Source organism: Rutidosis leptorrhynchoides, chromosome 2, assembly GCF_046630445.1.
Source record: "Rutidosis leptorrhynchoides isolate AG116_Rl617_1_P2 chromosome 2, CSIRO_AGI_Rlap_v1, whole genome shotgun sequence".
Classification (NCBI taxonomy): Eukaryota; Viridiplantae; Streptophyta; class Magnoliopsida; order Asterales; family Asteraceae; genus Rutidosis; species Rutidosis leptorrhynchoides.
Window position 1 is genome coordinate 613,356,025 of NC_092334.1, and position 13,404 is coordinate 613,369,428.

Below are 13,404 nucleotides of genomic sequence, written 5' to 3' on the forward strand. Positions count from 1 at the left end.
TACTAACTTAAGGATTTCAAAACGAGACATATATGTAACGATTATCGTTGTAACGACATTTAAATGTATATATATCATATTAATATATATTAATATATCATAATATCATGATAATATAATAATTTAACATCTCATTAGATATAATAAACATTGGGTTAACAACATTTAACAAGATCGTTAACTTAAAGGTTTCAAATCAACATTTACATGTAACGACTAACGATGACTTAACGACTCAGTTAAAATGTATATACATGTAGTGTTTTAATATGTATTCATACACTTTTGAAAGACTTAAAGACACATATCAAAGTACTTCTACTTAACAAAAATGCTTACAATTACATCATCGTTCAGTTTCATCAACAATTCTACTCGTATGCACCCGTATTCGTACTCGTACAATACACAGCTTTTAGATGTATGTACTATTGGTATATACACTCCAATGATCAGCTCTTAGCAGCCCATGTGAGTCACCTAACATATGTGGGAACCGTCATTTGGAAACTAGCATGAAATATCTCATAAAATTATAAAAATATGAGTAATCATTCATGACTTATTTACATGAAAACAAAATTACATATCCTTTATATCTAATCCATATACCAACGACCAAAAATACCTACAAACACTTTCATTCTTCAATTTTCTTCATCTAATTGATCTCTCTCAAGTTCCATCTTCAAGTTCTAAGTGTTCTTCATAAATTCCATAAGTATAGTTTCATAAAAATCAAGAATACTACCAAGTTTGCAAGTTTACTTCCAAGCTTTCTAATCCATTCCAAGTAATCATCTAAGATCAAGGAACCTTTGTTATTTATAGTAGGTTATATTTCTAATTCAAGGTAATATTCATATTCAAACTTTGATTCAATTTGTACAACTATAACAATCTTATTTCGAGTGAAAATCTTACTTGAACTGTTTTCGTGTCATGATTCTGCTTCAAGAACTTTTGAGCCATCCAAGGATCCTTTGAAGCTAGATCCATTTTTCTTATTTCCAGTAGTTTTATCCAGAAAACTTGAGGTAGTGATGATGTTCATAACATCATTCGATTCATACATATAAAGCTATCTTATTCGAAGGTTTAAACTTGTAATCACTAGAACATAGTTTAGTTAATTCTAAACTTGTTCACAAACAAAAGTTAATCCTTCTAACTTGACTTTTAAAATCAACTAAACACATGTTCTATATCTATATGATATGCTAACTTAATGATTTAAAACTGGAAAACGCGAAAAACACCGTAAAACCGGATATACGCCGTTGTAGTAACACCGCGGGCTGTTTTGGGTTAGTTAATTAAAAACTATGATAAATTTGATTTAAAAGTTGTTCTTCTGGGAAAATGATTTTTCTTATGAACATGAAACTATATCCAAAAATCATGGTTAAACTCAAAGTGGAAGTATGTTTTCCAAAATGGTCATCTAGACGTCGTTCTTTCGACTGAAATGACTACCTTTACAAAAACGACTTGTAACCTGTAATTCCAACTATAAACTTATACTTTTTCTGTATAGATTCATAAACTTAAGTTCAATATGAAACCATAGCAATTGGATTCACTCAAAACGGATTTAAAATGAAGAAGTTATGGGTAAAATAAGATTGGATATTTTTGATCTTTTTAGCTACGGGAAATGTTTAACAAATCTATACAAATCATATCCTAGCTAACTTATATTGTATTATACATGTATTCTAATATATTATGTAATCTTGAGATACCATAGACACGTATGCAAATGTTTTGACATATCATATCGACCCATGTATATATATTATTTGGAACAACCATAGACACTCTATATGCAGTAATGTTGGAGTTAGCTATACAGGGTTGAGGTTGATTCCAAAAATATATATACTTTGAGTTGTGATCTAGCCTGAAACGTGTATACACTGGGTCGTGGATTGATTCAAGATAATATATATCAATTTATTTCTGTACATCTAACTGTGGACAACTAGTGTAGCGACCCGACCAAATCATCATTGACGGCGCCGTCTACTTAGGTCCCGTTACGTGGTCATAAGTCTTTAAAACAACGTTTGACCAAAAGATATGTCGCATTCATTTCAAATGTAAAGGTTGTTCAAGTTTACAAGAATAGTTCCACCACAAGTTACGATACAAAGTTTTAAGTACAAATGAAACTTATGCGACACAATTTAAAAGTATCCAAAAGACGCTCCATGTATGCATATATACTCGACATCCAAATGCAAGTATCAAAATAATGAGCGGAAGCATGTATCATGTATCGTTCAAGGACCTGAGAAAAACATAGAAATCTGTCAACGAAAACGTTGGTGAAATCATAGGTTTAAGTAAGTAAGTACAAGTGAACCACAAGATTTGCATCAAAGAAATAATAGTAATACATTCCAAAAGTTTGTTTCACGAGCACCCAATTATCAAAGCTTAACATTCCATCCATTGTATACCCCATCCATAGTGCTAGAACAAACACTGATTCTCGAAAGTATATTTCATCCGTAGACGGTAGCGAACCGTCAAAGATGAGGGTTGTCAACCCATATGGCCATATAACATAAGTTCTCGCTTACACCCGGCAAGTGTAACTAATGATAATCGAATTGAGGATTTTTGTTCTAAACTCGTATGTAGAATGTTTGTTTTCCCGTTCTTGTGTTCACTTAGTTCAAAAGAATCGTTTATGTTTTCTCATCCCAAATATAAGTTCAAAAAGAGTAAAAGTGGGACTATGATCTCACCTTGAGTGCAAGATTTAATAAAGTACTTCAACAAGTAGGCGCGTGCAAAGACAAAGCTAGTCTTGACCTAATCATATAGGTTGTATCAATAACGGTAAACACAAACGGTCAAAGATGTTCAATTAGTCCTATGGCTCGTTACGACTCGATTAATATAGCATGTGAATCAATTAGTCAAGTTTCATGCAAGATACAAGTATAGAATCATGTTAGAAAGATTGCATAATTAATTGGTTAAGTTTGACAAAAAGTCAAACTTGGTCGGGTCAAAGTCAACGAAAAAGTCAACATGTTCGGGTCGGGTCCCGGACTATTTTTCTATGCTAATTATTCATATACAAGTATATTAGAACAAGTTTCATGTGAATCGGAGGTCGGTAGCTAGTCAAACATTTCACGTGAAATGGGTCCAAGAGGTCAGAATCTGGCCAGGTGATTCTGCGCGCCGCGCGGGGATGTGGCGCGCCGCGCCACTACCTGGGCAGAGAATTCTGGTCAGTTTTTCCAAGTGTGCACGAACCAAAACCTTTTCTAAGACAACACTTGACCCGCAAACACTTATAATACCTATCATATATCGTTGGAAAGGTATTTTGACGAGGAATACAACTAAGCACTTATGGTCTAACAATAACATCATTTACAATAGCCGAAATCTCATCAAGCGAACAATAAAAGTCCATTTCCTAAGTTTCAAGTTCATCAATTGCATTTTGAGTTTCGGGAAACCAATTCACACATATGATATGCCGTTTTGAAGGTAATGAAGCATACATTACTACTAAACACTAACAATTAACATTCCATGACATTCAAGCATCCAAAAATTCATGTCAAGAACTATCAAACCCTAGTCAAACATCTCAAAATCAATAATCATGTTTTTGAAGTTTTCTTAATCAACCTACACATCAATTTGAAGTTAATGATGCTAGTAACACATTTAATACATGAACTTTAACAATTAAACAACTTTTAATCATCCAAAATCAAAGATTAAGCAAGCAATTTTCATATTCAAGCTAGTTACACCAAAAACAACAAATCGAGCATACAAATTACATACACGACATCACAATGAGCCATAGACACTAATTAACACACTTTTAAGTCAAGAACACAAATTTAAAGAAATCTAGTGTTTTAGAAATGTTACCCAAAATCGAAGTAGTTAGCATCAAATCGAAGAGGATGATGAGAGGATCAAGAATATGTAATTTATTTGGTTGCTAGCTCCCTAATCCGGATTTAGATGATGAATGAATGAATTTGGAAATTGGGTGTGTTCTTGCTAGAGAGAAAGAGAGAGAGAGTGAGAGATGGTTGAATGGTGGTAATTGGGGTAGACTAGGTGACCTAGTCAACTAGTTTGCCCCGTGTCAATTTTAGTCCCTCGAGTTTGTAGTCGGGTGCGGAAAATACCTAAACGGAATGTTTTAAAACGCGTATTAACGGGAGATGTTATAAACATATAACGGAGTTTAAATTAGTATAACGGAAAAGAAAACGGAAAAAGGTGGGATGTTACATTACCTACTCCTTAAAAGAAATTTCGTCCCGAAATTTAAGTAGGCGTAGTAGTCGTTGTTTCTTCCTCGAGATCTTGCGTTTCTGAATTCACAAATAGATGAGGATACTTCCTTTGCATTTGATCTTGTCTTTCCCAAGTAAACTCGGGTCCTCTTTTGGCATCCCAACGAACCTTGACAATCGGGATTCGGCTTTGTTTCAATGTCTTGACGGAGGTGTCCACAATTTCAACCGGTTCCTCCACAAAATGAAGTTTGTCATCCATAGTAAGTTCTTCGAGAGGGATGACGATATCGGGTTCAGCAAGACACTTTTTCAAGTTAGATACATGGAAGGTAGGATGAACGGAGTTCAATTGAGGCGGAAGATCTAAACGATAAGCAACGGTTCCAATACGCTCCAAGATTTCGAAAGGACCAATATACCGCGGATTTAGCTTCCCGCGTTTCCCAAAACGGATTACACCCTTCCAAGGTGCGACTTTTAACATTACTCGGTCACCGACTTGAAATTCAAGATCGTTGCGTCGTTTGTCGGTATAGCTCTTTTGACGACTTCGGGCCGTCCTAAGCCTATCTCGGATTTGAACGATTTTCTCGGTGGTTTCGTGAATGAGTTCGGGTCCGGTGATTTGCACGTCGCCTACCTCGGCCCAACAAAGAGGTGAACGACATTTGCGGCCATATAGCGCTTCAAAAGGTGCGGCTTTAATACTCACGTGATAACTATTGTTGTAAGAGAACTCGGCGAGAGGTAAGTGCTTGTCCCAAGCTTTTCCGAAATCAACCACGCAAGCTCGTAACATGTCTTCTAAGGTTTGAATTGTACGTTCGCTTTGTCCATCGGTTTGAGGATGATATGCGGTGCTCATGTCTAAACGCGTTCCCAACGCTTCTTGCAATGTACGCCAAAATCTAGAAACGAAACGGCCATCTCGGTCGGAGATAATCGATAAAGGTACACCGTGTCGGGCTACGATCTCCTTAAGGTAAAGTTGTGCAAGTTTCTCCATTTTGTCCGTTTCTTTCATGGCAAGGAAGTGTGCGGATTTGGTGAGACGGTCAACAATAACCCAAATGGTATCATAACCGCCCGTCGTTTTTGGTAGCTTGGTGATAAAATCCATCGTTATCCTTTCCCACTTCCATTGCGGGATCTCGGGTTGTTGAAGTAGTCCGGACGGTCTTTGGTGTTCGGCTTTGACTTTGGAACATGTCAAACACTTGGAAACATAAGTAGCTACGTCCCTTTTGATGTTCGGCCACCAATATAGTTGTTTAAGGTCGTGGTACATCTTATTGGCACCGGGGTGAATCGAGTATCGTGACTTATGGGCTTCATCTAAAATAAGGCTTCGTAGGTACCCATAACTAGGCACCCAAATCCTTCCGGCGTAATATCGGAGTCCGGTCTCCCTACTTTCGAATCGAGAGACGAGAATGTTCAAGAGCTCGTGTGAAAGGTTTTCATCCTTGAGAGCCTCATCTTGGGCTACCCGAATTTGGCTATTAAGGTTTGTGTGGATGGTGATGTTTAAGGCTCGGACACGAAGAGGCACCGCTCTTTCTTTTCGACTTAAGGCATCGGCTACTACATTTGCCTTCCCGGGATGGTAACGAAGCTCGCAATCGTAATCGTTTAAGGTTTCAATCCACCTTCGTTGTCTCATGTTTAGTTGCTTTTGATCGAAAATGTGTTGGAGGCTTTTGTGGTCGGTAAAGATAGTACTCTTGGTCCCGTAAAGATAGTGTCTCCACATTTTAAGTGCAAAGACAACGGCTCCGAGTTCGAGATCATGTGTCGTATAGTTTCGTTCATGAATTTTGAGTTGTCGAGAAGCATAAGCAATGACTTTCGTTCGTTGCATCAATACACACCCAAAACCATGTTTCGAGGCATCACAATATACAACAAAGTCATCATTGCCTTCGGGAAGTGACAAGATAGGAGCGGTGGTTAGCTTCGTTTTCAAGATTTGGAATGCGGATTCATGTTCGGTCGCCCAGATGAATTTCTTTCCCTTGTGAGTCAATGCGGTTAGAGGACGTGCAACCAAAGAGAAGTTTTCGATGAATCTACGATAGTACCCGGCGAGACCCAAAAATTGACGAATGTGAGTAGGAGTAGTAGGAGTCTCCCATTTGCTAATGGCTTCGATTTTCGTTGGATCGACTTTAATACCTTGGTCACTTACAACATGACCAAGAAATTGAACTTCCTTTAACCAAAATTCACACTTGGAGAATTTGGCATAGAGTTGTTCTTGTCTTAAAAGTTCAAGCACAAGTCGGAGATGTTGTTCGTGCTCTTCTTCATTTTTAGAATAGATCAATATGTCATCGATGAACACAATAACGAATTTATCGAGATACGGTTTGCACACGCGGTTCATAAGATCCATGAACACCGCCGGTGCGTTAGTGAGACCAAATGGCATGACAAGGAATTCATAACTACCATAACGAGTTCGGAAAGCGGTTTTGGAGACATCTTCCCCCTTAACCCTCAATTGATGATAACCCGAGCGGAGATCGATTTTCGAATATACACAAGACCCTTGTAGTTGATCAAAGAGGTCATCGATGTGAGGAAGAGGATATCGGTTCTTAACCGTCAATTTATTTAGTTCACGATAGTCAATGCACATTCGTAGGGATCCGTCTTTCTTTTTAACAAACAAAATCGGAGCGCCCCAAGGTGAATGGCTAGGTTGGATAAAACCACGATCAAGTAGTTCTTGGATTTGACTTTGCAATTCTTGCATTTCAGATGGAGCGAGTCTATATGGTGCACGCGCTACGGGTGCGGCTCCCGGAATAAGATCGATTTGGAATTCAACCGGTCGATGAGGCGGAAGACCCGGCAATTCGTCGGGAAATACATCGGAATAGTCACTAACAATTGGCACATCATCGATGTGCTTCTCATCGGACTCGACTTTCTTAACGTGAGCAAGGATCGCAAAACAACCCTTACGGAGTAGTTTTCTAACTTTAATACACGAAACGAGGTTGAGTCCGGTGCAACTCTTATCGCCATAGACGATCAAAGGTTCACCATTCTCGATAGGAATTCGGATTGCGTTAAGATCACAAAGAATGTGAGATTTCATTTTGACTAACCAATTCATACCGATTATTACATCAAAGCTTCCTAGTTCCATGGGTATCAAGTCAATTTCAAATTCCTTACCCAAAATATTCAAAGTACACCCCCGGTAATATGTGTCGGCACTTAAGAGTTTTCCGTCGGCCACTTCGATGGAATAAGTAGTATCTAAAGGGTGTGGTGGAGTGCAAAGGGTAGGAGCTAAAGTCTTGGACACAAAACATTTATCGGCACCCGAATCGAATAAGCAAGTAACATAAGAGTTGTTGAGAAGAAACGTACCCGTGACTAGTTCATTGTCATCTCGGGCTTCCTCGGTGTTGATGTTAAAGGCTCGGCCTCGGTTGTTGGGGTTGGCTTTCTTCTTTGGGCATGCATTTCTATAATGACCCGTTTGACCACATTCGTAACAAGTGCCCGTCTTTGGTGCATTGGGCCACTTTCGAGCAACGGGAGTGGCACTTTTACAATCGTTGGCCTTATGACCAACTCCTTGGCACCGGTGGCAAATTAACTTGCCACATTCACCAAAGTGATGTTTGTTGCATTTGTTGCAAAGAGGTAGGTTCCCGGCATAACCCCTCTTGCCGTCATTGTTGAAGGGCTTTTTGGTGAAGGTGTTGTTGTTGTAGTTGGTTGATGGAGTGGCTTCCCATTTCCTTTTGTTGCCACCCGACTTGTCCTCGGCTTTAGGAGCCGGCACTACGATTTCGTCAACCGTTTCAATTAGTTGGCGAGCCATGTTCATAGCGGCTTGATGAGTAGTGGGTTTGGATGACATCACCCCTTGTTTGATGCTTTTTGGAAGACCGAGCATGTAGAGCTCAATCTTTTGAGATTCGGGGTTAACAAGATTAGGACACATCAAGGATAGTTCGGCGAAGCGTTGATTATAAGCTTTAAGATCGTTTCCGACCGCTTTCAAAGCTCTTAGTTCTTCCTCAAGCTTTCGGGTTTCTTCGCGCGGAAAATATTCAACAATCATCTTTTCCTTTAGATCGGCCCAAGAGAGGGCATGAGCTTCATCGGTACCCACCGATTGAACATAGGTGTTCCACCATGTTAGAGCAATTCCGGAGAAAGTGTGAGTGGAGTATTTGACCTTGTCTTGATCCCGGCAACCGATTATGCTAAAGACGGCCTCGGTTTGTTCAAACCAACGAGTAAGCACAACCGGTCCCCCGGTTCCATCATAAGTGTGGGGTTTGCACCCCATGAAAGCTTTGTAGGAGCACCCTTCGCTAGAGTTACCGGCTCCTTGGTTGTTGTTGTTGTTGTTGTTGTGGTTGTTATTATTATTGTTGTTGGATGAGTGACCGGCCATGGCCGCATCTACGGCGGTGGCTATCATCCGTTCGAGAGCTTGTTCGGGAGTTTCATTGCGGCGTACACGACGAGGAGCCATTGTTCCTTCAAGACACAAGAATATCATTGATTAGTATTCTCAATAATACTAACCGTGATATAGAATAAAGATAAAGAGAAGTTTTTCCTCGACTCGCCTTAAATTCTTTATGTCATAATGTCGGAACGTTCATATGAGTCACCGTAATATAATCCCGGAAATTATATTACCCTGATTCATATGTGCATTCGACATCATTTCATATAGTCAAGGTGGCGCGTCAATCAAATTAAACAACGTGAGATTAAGATGAACTAAGAGTAGATATGAGTAGAAGCGTTCGAGTATAAATGCACAAGTAGTCAAGTAATTCCTACTTCAAGTCTATATGCCGGTTGTAGTCTAGACTCACCAATGTACCCTATGACTCGGGGTTGACACTAATGAACTCTAAATCCCTACAACCAACGCTCTGATACCATCTGTAGCGACCCGACCAAATCATCATTGACGGCGCCGTCTACTTAGGTCCCATTACGTGGTCATAAGTCTTTAAAACAACGTTTGACCAAAAGATATGTCGCATTCATTTCAAATGTAAAGGTTGTTCAAGTTTACAAGAATAGTTCCACCACAAGTTACGATACAAAGTTTTAAGTACAAATGAAACTTATGCGACACAATTTAAAAGTATCCAAAAGACGCTCCATGTATGCATATATACTCGACATCCAAATGCAAGTATCAAAATAATGAGCGGAAGCATGTATCATGTATCGTTCAAGGACCTGAGAAAAACATAGAAATCTGTCAACGAAAACGTTGGTGAAATCATAGGTTTAAGTAAGTAAGTACAAGTGAACCACAAGATTTGCATCAAAGAAATAATAGTAATACATTCCAAAAGTTTGTTTCACGAGCACCCAATTATCAAAGCTTAACATTCCATCCATTGTATACCCCATCCATAGTGCTAGAACAAACACTGATTCTCGAAAGTATATTTCATCCGTAGACGGTAGCGAACCGTCAAAGATGAGGGTTGTCAACCCATATGGCCATATAACATAAGTTCTCGCTTACACCCGGCAAGTGTAACTAATGATAATCGAATTGAGGATTTTTGTTCTAAACTCGTATGTAGAATGTTTGTTTTCCCGTTCTTGTGTTCACTTAGTTCAAAAGAATCGTTTATGTTTTCTCATCCCAAATATAAGTTCAAAAAGAGTAAAAGTGGGACTATGATCTCACCTTGAGTGCAAGATTTAATAAATTACTTCAACAAGTAGGCGCGTGCAAAGACAAAGCTAGTCTTGACCTAATCATATAGGTTGTATCAATAACGGTAAACACAAACGGTCAAAGATGTTCAATTAGTCCTATGGCTCGTTACGACTCGATTAATATAGCATGTGAATCAATTAGTCAAGTTTCATGCAAGATACAAGTATAGAATCATGTTAGAAAGATTGCATAATTAATTGGTTAAGTTTGACAAAAAGTCAAACTTGGTCGGGTCAAAGTCAACGAAAAAGTCAACATGTTCGGGTCGGGTCCCGGACTATTTTTCTATGCTAATTATTCATATACAAGTATATTAGAACAAGTTTCATGTGAATCGGAGGTCGGTAGCTAGTCAAACATTTCACGTGAAATGGGTCCAAGAGGTCAGAATCTGGCCAGGTGATTCTGCGCGCCGCGCGGGGATGTGGCGCGCCGCGCCACTACCTGGGCAGAGAATTCTGGTCAGTTTTTCCAAGTGTGCACGAACCAAAACCTTTTCTAAGACAACACTTGACCCGCAAACACTTATAATACCTATCATATATCGTTGGAAAGGTATTTTGACGAGGAATACAACTAAGCACTTATGGTCCAACAATAACATCATTTACAATAGCCGAAATCTCATCAAGCGAACAATAAAAGTCCATTTCCTAAGTTTCAAGTTCATCAATTGCATTTTGAGTTTCGGGAAACCAATTCACACATATGATATGCCGTTTTGAAGGTAATGAAGCATACATTACTACTAAACACTAACAATTAACATTCCATGACATTCAAGCATCCAAAAATTCATGTCAAGAACTATCAAACCCTAGTCAAACATCTCAAAATCAATAATCATGTTTTTGAAGTTTTCTTAATCAACCTACACATCAATTTGAAGTTAATGATGCTAGTAACACATTTAATACATGAACTTTAACAATTAAACAACTTTTAATCATCCAAAATCAAAGATTAAGCAAGCAATTTTCATATTCAAGCTAGTTACACCAAAAACAACAAATCGAGCATACAAATTACATACACGACATCACAATGAGCCATAGACACTAATTAACACACTTTTAAGTCAAGAACACAAATTTAAAGAAATCTAGTGTTTTAGAAATGTTACCCAAAATCGAAGTAGTTAGCATCAAATCGAAGAGGATGATGAGAGGATCAAGAATATGTAATTTATTTGGTTGCTAGCTCCCTAATCCGGATTTAGATGATGAATGAATGAATTTGGAAATTGGGTGTGTTCTTGCTAGAGAGAAAGAGAGAGAGAGTGAGAGATGGTTGAATGGTGGTAATTGGGGTAGACTAGGTGACCTAGTCAACTAGTTTGCCCCGTGTCAATTTTAGTCCCTCGAGTTTGTAGTCGGGTGCGGAAAATACCTAAACGGAATGTTTTAAAACGCGTATTAACGGGAGATGTTATAAACATATAACGGAGTTTAAATTAGTATAACGGAAAAGAAAACGGAAAAAGGTGGGATGTTACAACTAGTTGTAGGTTACTAACGAGGACAGCTGACTTAATACACTCAAATCTTTAAAACATAATAAAAATGGTTGTAATTATATTTTGATCATACTTTGATATATATGTACATATTTGTATAGGTTCGTGAATCGATCCGTGGCCAAGTCTTATTTCCGGGGAAGGAAATATCTGTGAAAGTGAGTTATAGTCCCACTTTTAAAATCTAATATTTTTGAGATGAGAATACATGCAGGTTTTATAAATGATTTACAAAATAGTCACAAGTACGTGAAACTACATTCTATGGTTGAATTATCGAAATCGAATATGCCCTTTTTTATTAAGTCTGGTAATCTAAGAATTAGGGAACAGACACCCTAATTGACGCGAATCCTAAAGATAGATCTATTGGGCCTAACAAACCCCATCCAAAGTACCGGATGCTTTAGTACTTCGAAATTTATATCATATCCGAAGGGTGTCCCGGAATGATGGGGATATTCTTATATATGCATCTTGTTAATGTCGGTTACCAGGTGTTCACTATATGAATGATTTTTATCTCTATGTATGGGATGTGTATTGAAATATGAAATCTTGTGGTCTATTGTTACGATTTGATATATATAGGTTAAACATATAACTCACCAACATTTTTGTTGACGTTTAAAGCATGTTTATTCTCAGGTGAATACTAATAGCTTCCACTGTTTCATACTAAAATAAGGATAAGATTTGGAGTCCATGTTTGTATGATATTGTGTAAAAACTGCATTCAAGAAACATATGTCGATGTAATATATTTCTATTGTAAACCATTATGTAATGGTCGTGTGTAAACAGTATATTTTAGATTATCATTATTTGATAATCTACGTAATGTTTTAAAAACCTTTATTGATAAAATAAAGGTTATGGTTGTTTTAAAAATGAATGCAGTCTTTGAAAAATGTCTCATATAGAGTTCAAAACCTCGCAACGAAATCAATTAATATGGAACGTTTATAATCAATATGAACGGGACATTTCACAACATTGGTCTAACAAATTATTTTTTTTAATCAATCATGGTCTAAGTATTAGAGGCACTATAACATGGTCTGCCGACACTATTTTTCTGCTTCGCATGCTTTGTTGACTTGTACCACTTCTTGTTTTTAATTTTTTCTTGATATATTTTTCACATGCTCCGTTTATGCTCTCAAAATATTTATACAATTACCACTTGAAAATGATAGAAATATAAATAAAATCTTATTATTTCGGACTGATATTGCGACTGAATATATGTTCATTTTTAGCAATATCATTATGTGCACTCCTAAATAAATAATTTTAGGCCATAACACATATATGTTTATTAGGTGTTACCTTTTATATACTGCGGATTGTAACTTGTTTGCATAAAATATAATTTGATTATCTTGCTAAAATATTTACTAATCTTATTTGAAGTTTTAGTATGAATCTTGTTGAAATATAACATAAATTAAAAGGTGAAGACCTATGTATTGCAGATAGTGGTGCCACACACACACACACACACACTATACTCAAATCTAAGAAATATTTCATTGATTTGTAATCAGCTGAAAGAATTATAAATACTATATTAGGTCCTGCAAAAGGAACGGGAAAGACAAACTTCATGTTATCAAATGCTACGAATTTTTTGATAAATAATGCCTTGTTTTCTCCTAAAATGAAAGAGTTGTTAAGTTTCTCTGATATATATCATAATGGATATGATTATTAATGAGTGATAACAGAAAATGATGAAATATATAAGCATCACTTACAAGAATCGTGTAGTTGAAAAACTACATAGACTTGATTCTGGATTACATTATACATATATAAATGTACCTGAAGCACATATGATTAAAGCCCATATGATGAAAAAC